The sequence below is a fragment of the Lynx rufus genome, unplaced genomic scaffold, assembly GCF_022079265.1.
Source record: "Lynx rufus isolate CCGP_SWC_20201006 ecotype Redwood Valley unplaced genomic scaffold, mLynRuf1.p SCAF_6, whole genome shotgun sequence".
Classification (NCBI taxonomy): domain Eukaryota; kingdom Metazoa; phylum Chordata; class Mammalia; order Carnivora; family Felidae; genus Lynx; species Lynx rufus.
Window position 1 is genome coordinate 114,228,228 of NW_025814878.1, and position 16,313 is coordinate 114,244,540.

The following is a 16,313-nucleotide window of genomic DNA, read 5'->3' on the forward strand; positions in this document are numbered from 1 at the left end:
CTGAGCTTAGAGGGCTTTTCTCCATGAAAACAATGCCATACATTCACTCAAATAACACTTATACACGGCAGTTGGGTCCCAGGCCAATCCGCAAAAGCCTATTTAGCTAGAATGCTAACCAACCCCGGACAACCGTTTTACCAGCGATTCTGTGCCAAGTTGCAGACGAGGATGCCAGAACCACACAGCCCTCTCCTTCTGCCTCCTGGCTCCCCAGGGCGGGGGGGAGCCAAGCCCTGGCTCTAAGGAAAGATGGGAGGAGTTGCAGGGCAGGGCTCCAGAGGCGGGAGTTTTGGGGTGTGGGTAGCGCAGGTCCCCTGGTATCTAAACATGCGGGTGCTGGTAGTGGCTCCAGTGGCTTGTGGGCAGAGGAGACTTCCAGATGGGCTGGGGAGTAGATAAAGAAGAGAGAGGCAGAGACTTTGGGGAGTTCCTTTGGGCTTGACTGGGTCAGAACCACGAACTCTTGCAGGAAACGCTGGGCTCTGAAACTCTTGACTGCCCCTCCAACAAGTTTAACTTGAACCCAATAAGGAGAAGGAAGTCACTGATGATGTTGGGAAAGAGAAGGGATATGACAGATTTGTGCGTTAGCAAGGCCCCACCCAGGTTGGATGAGGCTGTGAAGGGCCTGGACACAGGCACACGGCCAGCCACGGGGGTTTAGTGAGCTTTAGTGGGAAGGCTGTGGGGATGGATGCTGTAGCCTGTCACAGCCTTGGAGCTACTTCTTAGCCTTGGGCTGATATTTTTGGCATCTTACCTCATGGTCAAAAAACAGCTTGTAAAATTTGGACCACTTAGATCACTGCACCTGAGAGCACTACATATCCCAGAAGACCTCCCCCTCCTTGGCTATGTTGCATGCTGGGATTTGTAGTTTCTACATGGATCAGGGTAGGTGGGAGTAGAGACAGATAAGGAAGGGAGTGGGTCAAAACAAGGCTGCAGTTGCCTCAGAAAGGAGTTCCAGAGCAGTAGGGGGTGGTGACCCAGTTTTGTGATTATGTAGCCCCGATTCCTGAAAGTTCGGTGTGGTCGGCAGGGAGGGTTAGGAACACATCCTAGTTTTTTCCTAACCAGCTATGCAGTTCAGAGGCCAGGATCACATTTCCCAGCCCACATCTGCTCAAGTGAGCTGACATCACCCCCTGGGTGCTTGCAGTTGGCTTTCTTTTCTTATTTCCCCCCCTCACATTCCCCCCTACTGCCATCTCAGTAGGGAAGAACTGTCCACTGGTCCTTGAATGAACACCAGGGACATCTGTAGGGACACCTCCTTTAGGGCTACCCTCAAGCAGCCAAGAGTGTAGAATAAGCCTGAGAGCCAACCCACCACACCGCCTTCCCTCCACCGCCTTCCCTCAGGTGATGGGCATTTGGTCTACAAATTGTTGTGACAATCCATTTGTTTACTTCGCTCTGGCTTCTCTTCCTCTCAATAACATCTGCGCGGAAGGCCTTGTGAATCCCATGAACTCGGTGTGTGGTTTTCTAAAGAGTAACAGATAGAAGCCATGTTGGATACTATGGCAGCTGGCGTAAAGGTCATGTTCCAGGTCTTGCCATTTCAGCTCTAAAGGGCTGGGATTCCGCAGGGTCTGGGGCCAGAGTACGTGGGTCGTGGTGGTATATTCCTGTGTTACGTTCATGGCTCCCCATGGTCTGGGCTCTGTTGGTGGGTCACGTGGTGGGTAAGTGCTCACTAACTCGGGTACACCTGTACCACAAGGGCTGGTAGAGGTTTCTTATGGCTCTGCAACTTTCCCGTCTTTTTATTAATACCTCAGTATTTCCCCTACTTTTCAGAATTGAAAATCTATAGAAACACATAAGTAAAAATTACAAATTAAGAAACAGGTTTCAGACATATTAGGGTTGAGCAGAGGGTGGGAAGTAGCACCGTACTTTTAATTGGAGCCCTGGTGACAGACAGAGGGGGTCAGACAGAAGAGTCTGCAGCGGCAAATGGTCCAGGCTGGGTAGGGTTGAGCCGACTTAGGGCTGAGGGTGGTGCTGATGATAGCCGGCAGGAGATCTCTCGGCATTCCTTTTTTTTTTCAATTTTTGAGTGAGAGAGAGTAGGCAGGGGAGGGGCAGAGAGAGGGGGGAACAGAGAACCCGAACCAGGCTCTGTGCTGATAGCAGCAACCCCGATGCCAGGCTCGAACTCACGAACGGTGAGATCATGACCCGAGCTGAAGTCGGATGATTAACCGACTGAGCCACCCAGATGCCCCTCTCTGCATTCCTAACAAGGGCTTCTCCTGCATCTAGCTTGCCAGTGGTGTTTTGCTTCTAACTGGGGTGCTTATTTACTATGAGCGTCAGTTTTCCCGTCTGTGAAGTGGGATAGCACTTGGTTTACAGGGCAGTAATCCCCCTTGTAGTGACAAGGGAGGGGAACTGGCCACACCCCCCTGGTTCAAACGCCTTGCCTTGGTTACTGGCGACACACTGGTGATTGGGGCACACTGCTCTCCTTTCAACTTTTGATTCTAGTGCTGTCAAGACCTCGTACTTCTGAAGTTTCTCTTTGTTCCAAACATAAAATCTGATTAAAACAGCTTAAGACCCAAAGGAAATTTCTTTTTTTTTTTTTAATGATTTTTTAAAAAAGTTTATTTATTTTGAGAGAGAGAGAACAAGCAGGACAGGGACAGAGAGAGAGGGAGAGAGAGAATCCCAAGCAGGCTGTCAGGTCAGAGCCCGATGTGGGGCTCGAGTCCACAAACCGTGAGGTCATGACCTGGGCCGAAGTTGGATGCTTAACCGACTGAGCCACCCAGGCTCCCTCGAAAGGAAATTTCTTACAAAAATACCAGGGTACTCAGTATTTGAAGGAAGGGTTGACTTAGTACAGAAGAAAAAGGGCAGTTTTGAGACCTCAGAGCTTCATGGACTTTGTCCCTGAGTGTGGCCACAAACACCACTTGGTCAATCTGCTTCCAACCTCTGTGTCTCTGGGCTCCGTGGTTCAGGTTCCTGGAGTCCCGTCTGGTTGGCCTAGCTTGCAGACAGGTCAGCTGTCTCCCTGAGAACCAACTTTCTATGGCTGGTGGCCCACTATAACAACAAACAGATAATTTATATGAAGCACTAGGGTGGGTGTACGAGAGGTATTGGGGACACTCTTCCCACATAAGGTAGGATTACTGAGAAGACACCCCAAGAGGTGTTTGCTGTCTTTCCCTCTATACAGACCACTTTCTTTTTTTTTAATGTTTATTTTTTTATTTTTGAGAGAGAGAGAGAGAGCGCAAGCAGGGGAGGGGCAGAGAGACAGGAGGACAGAGGATCCAAAGAGGGCTCTGTACTGTCAGCAGAGAGCCCAATGTGAGACTCGAACTCATGAACCATGAGATCATGACCTGAGCCGAAGTTGGACGCTTAACCAACTGAGCCACCCAGGTGCCCCTATACAGACCACTTTCTATGCCTTTGACCAGCATGATCCGGCCAGCCCTTTCATGACCACACTTGCACTCCTTGACTCATCCTTGCCCCAAAGGGCCAACCCAAAGTCACACTCCGCCATTGCGGCCACAACATCATGAGCTGTCTAATCTCAGAGTCCAGCATCTCTGTTGTTTGTATTTTGCTGACTTGCTCTTTAGCACATGACCATGACCATGATATCGAGGGCTGCATTATGACTTCTGTGGGCTCTATGCACATTTGCCTTTCTGGACCCTTGCCTCAAAAAAAAAAAAAAAAAAGCAAAACTCTATTTTATGACTGTGTTCATATACAGATAAATCTATCAATATTATATATTGATATATTAAGATATTTTCTTCAACCTAAAAGTTCATTTTCTATCTTTTTTAAGTTTATTTTTTTATTTTGAGAAAGCACAAGTGGGGGAGGGGCATAGAGAGAGGGAGAGAGAGAGAATCCCAAGCAGAGAGAATCTGCACTGTCAGCACAGAGCCTGACGTGGGGCTCAAACTCACAAAACATGAGATCATGACCTGAGGTGAAGTTGGATGCTTAACTGACTAAGCCACCCAGGTGCTCCTAAAGTTTTTTTTTTTTTAAATATTACTTTTTTCAGTTTCCATTTTGAATACTGTAAATATATATAACATAACATATACACAAGGAAAGCTTTTTGGGGTTCTCAATAATTTTTAAGAGTATAAGAGGATCCTCAGGGGGTAAAAATGGAAAATCACTAATCTAAAAGAACTCTTATAAAGATTACTCATGCCCTGTCCCCACCCTCAGAGATGTGGATTCAATTAATCTGGCATGGGGCCCGGGCAAAGGTACTTTTGTACAAGTTCCCCAGGGGGTTCCAAAATGCAGCCTGGGTTGCAAACCTCTGCTTAGAGACATGCATGTAAGAAATAAGCAAAGGAACAGAGGGAGAAAGGCCACCAAATGCCCTAGGTCTGAAAGGGCCTCTTGGGACCTGCTGCATCCAGCAGAAATGCCTGCAAAGGCAGGCACAGAAAACCCAAATAACAGTGGCCAAAAGCACATAGAAATTAATTTTTCTCATAACACAAGAAATCTGAGGAAGACATCTGCTAGTGTTGGTTTGACCACTTGTCGGTCGATGCTATCAGACCCCAGACTGTATCTTTGTACTTCACTATCTCACAATGTTACCCTTCCTTCCATATGCTTGTCACTTCATGTCTCCAAAGTGGTTGCTGCATCTCTAGCTATCACTTCCTCCATCACCCAAGATGGAAGAAGTAAGTTATAGGGATAGCCACATCTATCGCTTTAGCAAGTTTCTGCTTTTGGGTCACACAGCCATCCCTAGTTGCAAGGAAGTCTGGGAAAGGGAACAAGGGGTTAGGACGAGTGTGGTGTGGGGTCAGCCAAACCACAGTGTCTGCCACACATTAGTTGAATCAGTATGTGGGAAGTCAATATCCAACTTCCTTCCCCGGGCAGGACTTGCAAAGCTGAACAATGGTGTTAATTTTAGACCAGGTTAGCCATTAAGTCAGCAAAGTATGGCACCACTGGGCAGATTCTTACATATTTTCTTTGGCTAAACTATAAGCACATTTTTTTTTTTTTTGGTTATAACTGTTGTTCTGTTTTATGTCACTGTCAAACATGACACTCGTCAACTAAGAGAAGGTGTGTTAGAACTATCTGACACCATGGGAATGCAAGCTGGTGCAGCCACTCTGGAAAACAGTATGGAGGTTCCTCAAAAAACTAAAAATAGAACTACCCTAGGACCCAGCAATTGCACTACTAGGTATTTTTATCCAAGGGATACAGGTGTGCTGTTTCTAAGGGGCACATGCACCCCCATGTTTATAGCAGCACTATTAACAATAGCCAAAGTATGGAAAGAGCCCACATGTCCATCGATGGATGAATGGATAAAGAGGATGTGGTATATATATATATATATATATATATATATATATATATATAATGGATTATTACTCAGCAACCAAAAAGAATGAAATCTTGTCATTTGCAACTACATGGATGGAACTGGAGGGTATGATGCTAAGTGAAATTAGTCAGAGGAAGACAAAAATCATATGACTTCATCCATATGAGGACGTTAAGAGACAAAACAGATGAACATAAGGGAAGGGAAACAAAAATAATATAAACACAGGGAGGGGGACAAAACAGAAGAGACTCATAAATATGGAGAACAAACTGAGGGTTGCTGAAGGGGTTGTGGGAGGGGGGATGGGCTAAATGGGTAAGGGGCACTAAGGAATCTACTCCTGAAATCATTGTTGCACTAGATGCCAATTTGAAATTTTTTTTTTCAACGTTTATTTATTTTTGGGACAGAGAGAGACAGAGCATGAACGGGGGAGGGGCAGAGAGAGAGGGAGACACAGAATCGGAAACAGGCTCCAGGCTCTGAGCCATCAGCCCAGAGCCTGACGCGGGGCTCGAACTCACGGACTGTGAGATCGTGACCTGGCTGAAGTCGGACGCTTAACCGACTGCGCCACCCAGGCGCCCCTAGATGCCAATTTGGATGTAAATAAAATAAAATAAAATAAAGCTATAAACAAATTAGAAAAAAAAAAAAGTAGTATCTGACACCATTTGGGCGGTAGGGACGCCCAATACCGCATTGTTGCGTCTTTAAAGAGCAACTTCAGGGTACTGCAGGTATTTTGAAGATACTAAGTCTCATATCCAGCGCGCTAAGATGCGGCCCGGGAAAAGTATAACTGCCACTGAAGCGTGCTATTGATTTATGACCACAAATAAATCTCCAGCAGGTCCTGAGGGCTGGCCCACACTCAGCACCCGCCCACCGGCACGCGCGGCAGTGCGTGATACCCTTCCCCGTCCCGTTTCTGAGGCTCGCGGAGCCTCTTCGCTCCTTACTAACAAGCACCGTGGTGGCGTGCGGCGTGGGACAAGGCACCGCGTAAGGTGTGATTACCGAGAAGATGAAGAGCTTCTGAGCAGGCTGTCAGTGAGAGGCCTGTGCCAGGACTGGAGGAAGGCACTCCGTCATCTTCCTGTATCTGATGCTGGAGGGTGATGCACACACAGTGAGAGCGCCATTTTGTATGTCTGGGCGTCTACTCTTGTTACGTCTTGGCTGTGAGCCAGACGTGAGGTGCGTACCGCTTCGGCTTGGGTTGAGCTGGGAGAAACCGAAAACCCCGGGAGCAGTAATGGCTTAACCAAGACAGACGTTTATCTCGTTCTCACGCAGAACCCCAGGGATTCAGATTCCGTCTGTCTTGTTCGGCCGGCCTCACCATTACTCTTCCTGCTCCGGCCGATGTGACTGCTTGAGTTCCAGCTTTCGTTGTCTGTATTCCAATCAGCAGAAAGGGGGAACGGCAAAGAAGGACCCACTTCTCCCTTTTTATAAGGCCACTTTCCAGAAGTTGCACACAGCAGTTCCGCTTACGGTTTGCTGGACAGAATTTGTACCTAACTGGAGAGGAGGGTGGAAAACTAGTGCTTACTCTGGAAGCCCATGTGCCCTCTTAAAATGGAAAGTTCTATCAAGGAATCAGGGATTATGGATATTGGGGAACAATTAGAATTCTCTGTCTTGCCATTGTCTCTAAACAATTTCTTTTTTTTTTTAATTTTTTTTAACGTTTTATTTATTTTTGAGACAGGGAGAGACAGAGCATGAACAGGGGAGGGTCAGAGAGAGAGGGAGACACAGAATCTGAAGCAGGCTCCAGGCTCTGAGCTGTCAATACAGAGCCCGACGCGGGGCTCGAACTCACGGACCGCAAGATCATGACCAGAGCCAAAGTCGGCCGCTTAACCAACTGAGCCACCCAGGCGCCCCTGTCTCTGAACAATTTCTTGAGTAAGGTCCAGAAACCGGGGGATTGTGCGGTGGCTTTTACCAGTAAAGCGGTGTCATAATTTCCATTCAAATCAATAGTTTAAAAACATCTTTTTTGCCTTTATGTGTGTGTGTGGGGGGGGGGGGAAGGACATTCCAATGAAATCTACCTACCGGTTCTAGGCAAAGCATTAAGCGGGAGTTTAAAAACAAACAGGCTGCCTGTTTTGTTTTGCTGGCAAACTTCCCACTAGGGATTCCTTGAAGTCTTTGGAAGCTGGTTTGGAGGCACCTGGAGCTTGTATCTAAGACACAGCAACACACTTTCCTCCATGTCTCCGCCATGAGTTGCCTCTATTAATACGCCTGTCTTTGAGGGTCTGAGGTCATTAGCCTTACTAGAACATCAGTAGAATAGCTCCAGTGTGTATCCTTTCAAGATGATTGTAGTTTGTTAGCAATGCCATCCAGTTGAATTCTCAGAGATATATGCCGTATAGTTATGTATTCCTTGCTCAAAACTCCAGTGATCTATACACCTGTTTGGCCTCTAAGGCAGTACTAGCCAATGGAACTTTCTGTGATGTCAGAGATATGCTACATCTGTGCCATCTAATACTGTGGCCACTAACGCCATGAGGTTATCGAGCACTTGGAAGGTGGTTAGTGCCCCTAAGGAACTTTATTTTTAATTTCATTTAATTTTAATTAACCTAAATAGCCAACGTAGCTAGTGGCTGCTGTATTAGCACAGCTTGAAGGTATCTTGTGGTTTAAGGACTCATCTAAGTTTGGAGCCATTTTTACGAATTTGGTGAAGAGACCCAAGGTTAATATGGATGTGGGATATGTATGCAGTTTTCAGAATTCAAACATACCAATTAATTCATGTTCCTCTTTTTTGGGGGTAGGGAGTTTCAAGGACAAAGGGAAGAATTTTTCTTCCCAAAAGTTTACTGAAAATTTAATCATAAAATCGATAGGGGAAGACAGAGTTTTGGGGTGCAGTGCTTTTTAAAAATCAGGATTACTGAGATATAATTTATGCACAGTAAAACTTATCCTTCTTAACTGGATTGTTCTATGAGTTTTTAAAAAATGTTTATTTGTTTATTTATTTTTTGAGAGAGCACAAGTGGGGTAGGGGCAGAGAGAGAGAGGGGGCAGAGGGGCGAGCCCAATGTGGGGCTCGAACTCACGAACCACGGGCTCATGACCTGAGCCAAAGTCAGACGTTCAACCGACTGAGCCAGCCAGGCGCCCTGTTCTATGAGTTTTGACAAACATTCATTGTGTAATTGCCACCATAATCAAGATGAAAGATAGCTCCTCTCCCCCTCAAAAGAAGTTCCTCATGGGCACAATTGTTTTCAAGTGAACCCTGGTTAACGTGTCACTAAGTATAATGAACAACTTTAATACTTGAGGTGGATTTAGGTCATCTGTTTAAATTCTGTTTTATGGGATTATGCCTCAGGGTAGAAGAATTTACTGTGGTAATATAGCCAGCGTGGCTTGTTGGGGCAGCCGAGTGAAAGCAAACGGCTGGTGGTGAACATAATTTATTGGCATTAAAAAGAATACATCAGCCAGATGGATGCATGCATGCTGATCAGGGACTGATTTGGCAAGATGTTTTACTGAGGAAATGATATCAGGTACAGGGCTAAACACATTTTATTTATTTATTTTTACAACTAGGTGAGTTAAATGTATGGACTTAGAACAGTTCCTGGTGCTTGGTAAGTACTGCTTAAGTAAGGATTAGCTAATCTTCCTAATATTGCTATAATTCACAGTTAACCCGAGATCCACCTACCTTTTGACTGGCTAGAATAAGCTGTCAACGAGTTCTATTGGTAGGATTGGCATCTCCAGTTTCTCCAACTATTTTATCATGATTTATATTTTACATATTCTCCTAGAGACTTGACACTTTCAGATTTACATATATATGTATTTTTTTTGGTAGAAAGTGGGATCCCAGAGGTTCAAAGCGGAAGCTTTTCCCATTTCCAGAATTGCATTAGTAAATTCAAATAAAACACCCAGGGAAGGGTGAAGTCACCACTGAAACTTTTTTGGTTTCCTGTAATCTCCTTTAATGTTACTTCAACCCATCATCTTAGATACTTTCTCCTCCACGTGCCCCAGTATTCAAAATAGCCCCCTTACTAGGTTAGGTTTTCCTAATTGAAAGTTGCTCTTGATCCGTATCCCAAGGTTCCTAGAATTCTAGGATATTTTCCTTAGTTCAGAAGTGTTTTAATAGAGTCTAGGGTGTCTCCAGACAGATTTAACATTGCAACAGGTCTGGAGGGACAGACCTTGGGGCCGTTTGTGCTGTCCTACGGGAGGATCTGGCTTGATCTTTAAGGCAGAGCTCTTTAAACTCACAGGGCGAATCAGCGGAGGTGTGCTAAAGTGCCCCCTTTTCATGTGTACCAGGAGAAATGTGTTGGGAACGTTTATGAGTTCTTTGTCTTCGTGATTCCCTTTGGCTTGGTTCCCAGCACTTTTAAACCACGTGAGTTGAAGGTTTGCCAAGATTATTTCTATGTCTGTGGCGTCTGTATGTGGTAGAATTGGATTGTTGATACTTCCTTAACCTCTTTTGTGATTTTTTTTAACGTTTATTTATTTATTTTTGAGAGACAGAGAGAGACAGCGTGAGCAGGGCAGGGGTAAAGAGAGAGGGAGACACAGAATCCGAAGCAGGCTCCAGGCCCCAAGCTGTCAGCACAGAGCCCAACGCGGGGCTCGAACTCACAAACCACGAAATCACGACGTGAGTGGAAGTCAGACGCTCAACCGACTGAGCCACCCAGGCGCCCCTCTTTTGTGAGTTTTTAAACTTGCTAGTGGGTCTGGTTTTGGAATTCTGATATCCCCAAATCTAATGAGCTGTGACCTGACCAGGCATTTTATTTGCATCTTCCCTTGCTTCTCAAATCCCTTTTCATTTTTCAATTTTCTAGCAGTTTTGCCTGAAGGTGGTCCTGCCTCCACTGAAAGCTACTAAGAGGGAGTCTACATATTTTTAGAGAAAGATTGTAAACCATACTCGGCGAGTCCAGAATGGTAGCTACTAGTCACATATGGCTATGATAATTTAAATTTAAATAATTTAAAATTAAATGAAAAAATTCTACTCCTTAGTTGCACTAGCTATTAGCACTTTCAATGCTATTAGCACTTTCAGAGCACATGTGGCTAGTGGCTGCTTTATTGGACAGCTCAGACACAGGACATTTCCACCATAGCAGAAAGTTCTATCGGACAGTACTGCTCTCTCTAGGTGTTTTCCGATGATCCCACTAACTTTACAGATACTAGCGCTCTCTAGTTATGTAGTCCTTCTCCTTTCCAAAGTTGATGTTGAAGGGTTTCCTTCTGTTGGTATGTTTTCCTTATATTCAGTTATGTAGAAATGTGATCAGGGTTTGTTTAGTGACAGAGCAATGATTAGCATATTTTCACAGCTGCTGTTAAAGGCATAGCCAAAGCACAGAAGCGCTGGCGCTGCCAAAGCATCTACATTTGGCCACATTTATTTTGGTTTCTGTACGCCTAACTTTTTCTCTAACTTTTTTGTTAAAAATGTTGGAGTATTCCCAAATTGACAAATTCCCTCACTTCTTATTCCAAGTGTAGGTTCCACTGTTGGCCACGAGGTGGCAATGGGCTCTTATTTAACATTCTTGAGCTTCAGAGACGATTTAAAAGTCATTCGGATCCTTGCAATGGGTAATCTGGCTTTTTCCTCAGAAAACTTAGAACATTACTCATGAGGATTAAAAATACCTTCCCAAGTCTCTGTTGTACGTTCTGGCATGGAAAAACAGTGGAAATTCACAGTGACTGAATATGTATGCCAAACCCTAGAAGCCTCTTGCTTCTACCTGGTACCAGTGGGTTCTTCATTTTTTTCCCTCCTAATTTAGTTGTAGAAAGATAAACTGTCTGTGATTTTATTTTCTTCTTCTTTTAAGAATATTTTTATGTTTGTTTTTGAGAGAGAGGAGAGAAAGCAGGGGAAGGGTGGAGAGAGGGGGACCAAAGCAGGTTCTGTGCTGACTACAAGAGCCTGATGTGGGGCTTGAACCCACGAATCACGAGATCATGACCTAAGTCAAAGTCAGATGCTTAACTGACTGAGCCACCCAGGCACTCCATCTGTGATTTTCAAACTAAAGAAGTACTTTTTTACCTTTTTTTCTCTCTCTCTGCTTTGAGTCCTCACTCATTTGATACAAGAAAGAACGCTTAAACTCAGAACTGTTTCAAATACAGCATCAATGTAGATTAAAAAAGAAAAAAAAGGGGCGCCTGGGTGGCTTGGTCGGTTAAGCATCTGACTTCGGCTCAGGTCATGATCTCACGGTTCGTGAGTTCGAGCCCCGCATCGGGCTCTGTGCTGACCGCTCAGAGCCTGCAGCCTGTTTCAGATTCTGTGTCTCCCTCTGTCTCTGCCCCTCCCCTGTTCATGCTCTGTCTCTCTCTGTCTCAAAAATAAATAAACGTTGAAAAAAAATAAAAAATAAAATAAAAAAAGAGGAAAGGACAGAAGCACTAAATAATTTACCTGTTATAAAAAAAATTACCTATTATGTTTACATGTGACAGTCCTCTACCTTCAAGAGGGCAAGCTTCAGAACCCTACTCAATGGTAAGAATTCAGAGTTAACTCACAGTGTTATGACTGTCCTCTGATGATACCATGTTAGGAGGAATTGTTGGCCAAACCAAAAATCAGGGAGGCCTCCTTCTCCTTGTCAAACCCTAAATTAATGTACTGGTGCTGCTTTATAAGCAGAGGGTAAACTAAGTCCCTTTTAATTATGACTCAAGATAACATACATATATATGTAAATATATGTAAATATATATTTGCGGCTGAAATACTGCTCATATTTATTAAAAAGGCAGAACATAATGCATCTGTAGGGATCCAGAAGATAATATTAAATTAACTATTAGGCATTATAAATGCTGGTTTATCAGTCTTCTGCTGAAAAGGTTTGTTTGTTTCTTATCAAAATTCCAGGGGCTCCTGGGTGGCTCAGTAGGTTAAACCTCTGACTTCGGCTCAGGTCATGATCTTATGGTTCATAAGTATGATTCGTGGTTCATGAGTTCAAGCCCCGCATCAGGCTCTCTGCTGTGAGTGCAGAGCCTGCTTCAGATCCTCTGTCTCCTCTCTCTCTGCTCCTCCTTGGCTTGCATGCACGCACTCTCTCAAAAATAAATGTTAAAAACATCCCAAATAGTGAAGTCTCTCCTTTTTAGGCAGGGGCAGGCAATGAGAGTCTCATTCAGAGTCAAACTTCTTGGATGTGAAATTCTTTGGATTGCCTCCCTCTGTTTTCCAAGATGATTGACAGTGGATATACTGAATTACAGCTTCACTTTCTCATTTGGGACACCGAGAGTTGGGAGACTATACTCTCTGCTAGAAACATCACAGACTAGAAGACACGTGTAATTTCTCATGGCATTGAACAAAATAAAAACCAAAACCAAACCAAAACCCCAAACAAACAAACAAAAAAACCCAAAACCTTCAGAGAATAGAATATTTTCATCTGCATCCTTTGTACTTCAGCTTTTCAAACACTGTTAAATCCAGGGGCCCTTGGCTAGCTCAGTTAGTGGAGCATGTGACTCTTGATCTTGGTCATGAGTTCAGGCCGCATCTTGGGCACAGGGATTACTATTTAAAAACTGCTTAAGTGCTGGGGCGCCCGGGTGGCTCAGTGGGTTACGCATCTGACTTCGGCTCAGGTCATGATCTCACAGTCTGTGAGTTCGAGCCCCGCGTTGGGCTCTGTGCTGACTGCTCAGAGCCTGGAGCCTGCTTTGGATTCTGTGTCTCCTTCTCTCTCTGCCCCTCCCCTGCTCATGCTCTGTCTCTCTCCGTCTCAAAAATAAGTAAAAACATTAAAAAAGTGTTTTAAAAACTGCTTAAATGCTAATAGAAATTCATAAAACATTTGTAATAATAATTTCACATCATGATAACAAGAATGAAAAATAATTATATGAATTTAGCTCCATGTCTTCTGCAATAACCTGTGTTTCCAGGAAACTAGGATTTAAGGGTGTTTTCTGTATCAGTGTATGTCTTTCTTTGATAAAAATGGATACTCGTGTGATTTTGAAAATTGTCAGCAAAATGGATGGTTTGTTCCTGTGCAGAAAAGCAGTAACATTCTTTGAAAGGTCTGCTTACAAGGTTGGTCCCTGCCTGGCATCTGGGAACTTGGATTTTGAAAGGGTTCCCACCATTCCCAGACCCATTAAGAATATGCCTAAATTGTGTCTAAACTGTATAAAAATTGGTTTATGCTGAACACCTGCTTTCCTTCTGCGAGTCTGGAATTTTGGAACGTGCTAGGCAGAGGGTGCCTCCACCACCAGGCCCCAGTAAAAATCCTGAGCGCCGAGCGCTGAGCTTTCCTGGCAGACAGTATTTCACACCTGTGGTCACACTCATGGCTTCAGGAATTAAGCGTGTCCTGCGGCTCCAACAGGAGAGGACTTTTGGAAGCTTGCACCTGGTTTTTCTGGGCTTTGTCCCATGTGCCTTTTCCCTTGAATGACTTTGCTTCATAAACTTTGTAATAAGTCACAGCCATGAGTACAATTATATGAATCCTCCTAGTGATTCACCTAATCTGGGTGGTTTTGGAGACCCCTGAAATGGCCTCTTACTTGATCACAAGATGTCTATCTTGTGATATTTAAAATCACCAAAAACTGACGTGTGGTCATAGTTTATAATGATATTTGCTCAAACGGGGGGCGCCTGGGTGACTCAGTAGGTTGAGCGTCCGACTTAGGCTCAGGTCACGATCTTGCAGTTTGTGAGTTCGAGCCCCGTGCTGGGCTCTGTGCTGACAGCTCGGAGCCTGGAGCCTGCTTCGGATTCTGTCTCTCCCTCTCTCTGCCCCTCCTCCACGCACACTCTGTCAATCTCTCTCTCAAAAATAAATAAACATTAAAAAAACCCTGGTTTTACATAGTCCCATGCAAGAAGGTCAGTTAAGAAAGGAAAATTCTTTAAGTTTGGTTAAGGCCTTGTTGGTTTTGAAAAATGACACTAATCTATGAATATTACAGGAATTAGAGGTTTTCCTGGTTACTATTATATAAAATTTGGGCTTAGATGGCACATCATGCCATGAAATGACTGAAGCAAATATGATTTCTATCTTGGTCTCAAACATCAACTAAAAAGATTTACAAAAATCATAAGAAACTGTATTCTATAAAGCAGGCCTATGTCTGAAAAACCTGGTATCACCTTTCTTTGATGCTTTTGAAACTGGAGATGTACTTCCTACTGCATGGCTCAAAGGGAAGTTTAGGGTGATCTGATAAACATGGAGTCATGGGGTAAGTCTGTTTCTATACCCTGATGTGAATAATATAAAAAGAGAACTATAATGTTAACATACTACACCTGTGATCTACACCTGTGAGCAAATATCATTTGCTGCCATTCTGATCTTATGTTGATTTTTGCACTTGGAAAGCATATTCTTCATGGTTGACATGCTTTATCAGTCCTGTATGAATGTCAGTGGTGAAATCCAGGCTCAGTGTCTGTTCCATCTGGGATTTCTAGGAGTGATGGTTCCACCCCTCAACTAGTAAAAATGCAGAATGAATTTGGTCATCTACAATGAAGTAAAGCGAATTTTAGGAGGTCCTCTATCAGTTGGCCTCTTATTCAACAAGGAGAATCGATCACCATCAAGAAGTGTATTATTTCTCCATGCCTGGGTAAAACAACAATGACCTGTCCAGTGATCACCAAACCCTTCAACCATAAACATGGCCACATGATCATCTCCTTCCTCTCAAAAAGAAAGAACAACAATATTCGATTTAGATGGTTTATGTTCCTCAGGAAAGGTCCCTCAATAGACTGGAAGAACTTGAGAAAGAGTAAGTACATTGAATTAAAATGCAGACATTCAGAAACTGGTGTCGGGGGCACAATTTAGCCATAATATCCTTTTTGGAAGTGGGGGATTGCTGGACAACAGGAGTATCAGAATCACTTGTTCCAAGGCTACGTGTGATAGTTGAGATCAGTTCCGGAGTCCTGTGAAGAATACGAAGAACGTAAGGGGTGTCTGGGTGGCTAAGTTGGTTAAGCGTCCGACTCTTGATTTCTGCTCACAGCTTGTGAGTTCAAGCCCCGTGGCAGGCTCTGTGTTGATGGTGTGGAGCCTGCTTGGGATTCTCTCACTCCTTCTCTCTCTGCCCCACTCCCCGCTTGTGCTGTCTCTCTTTCAAAATAAATAAACTTTAAAAAAAGAAGAAGAAGAATTTAAAACAATCTAAGCTCAAAGACTACATTCCCTTTCCCTCTGGAGTCCCAGGAGAGAAAAATATTATAGAGAGAAGCTGAATGCTGGCCTAAGAAAAATGGAAAAGTTTCTGGACTTTCCTTCAGCAATGGGGCAAAGTCATGCTCTGTGGCCACACCCACTTACAGATGAAAATGGGATCAAGAGTTGGGGGCAATTTGACTCAACTTGAAAAAAAAGGAGCAGCCTCTGAGAGTTTCTCCTCATTCTCAGGGCACTGCCCATGACATATCCTGAACACAGCATCCTTATAGAATGCTCCCAAACTTATGTTGCAATGAAATGAATTATATCCCAAGAAGGAAGAAGGAAACAGAAATACCACCTGTTGGCTGAGGTCCCTGTGGTCCTGAAATGAAAGTAAGAGGGGAAGATGAATTTGGTCACTGAGAGAGTAAAGAGTGACAACACGTGAGAAAATTAACCAAATGTTTGCACTGCGGCCCCTGTGTCACCGGGAATGAAAGCAGGGCCCACTCTGTGGGTGTGAGTCTACCCCAGGCTTCAAAGAACACCCTGCAGAATAGGGTGACCAACAGCCTCAGGTATCTTACTGGGTCAGATCTCGGTCTAGCTGTCTTCCTCCCTACAGGCTGTCTTTGCCTTAACAGAATCTGATTTCAGTGGCCTCTTTTGCTCTGTTGTTTTGTTTTTCTGTC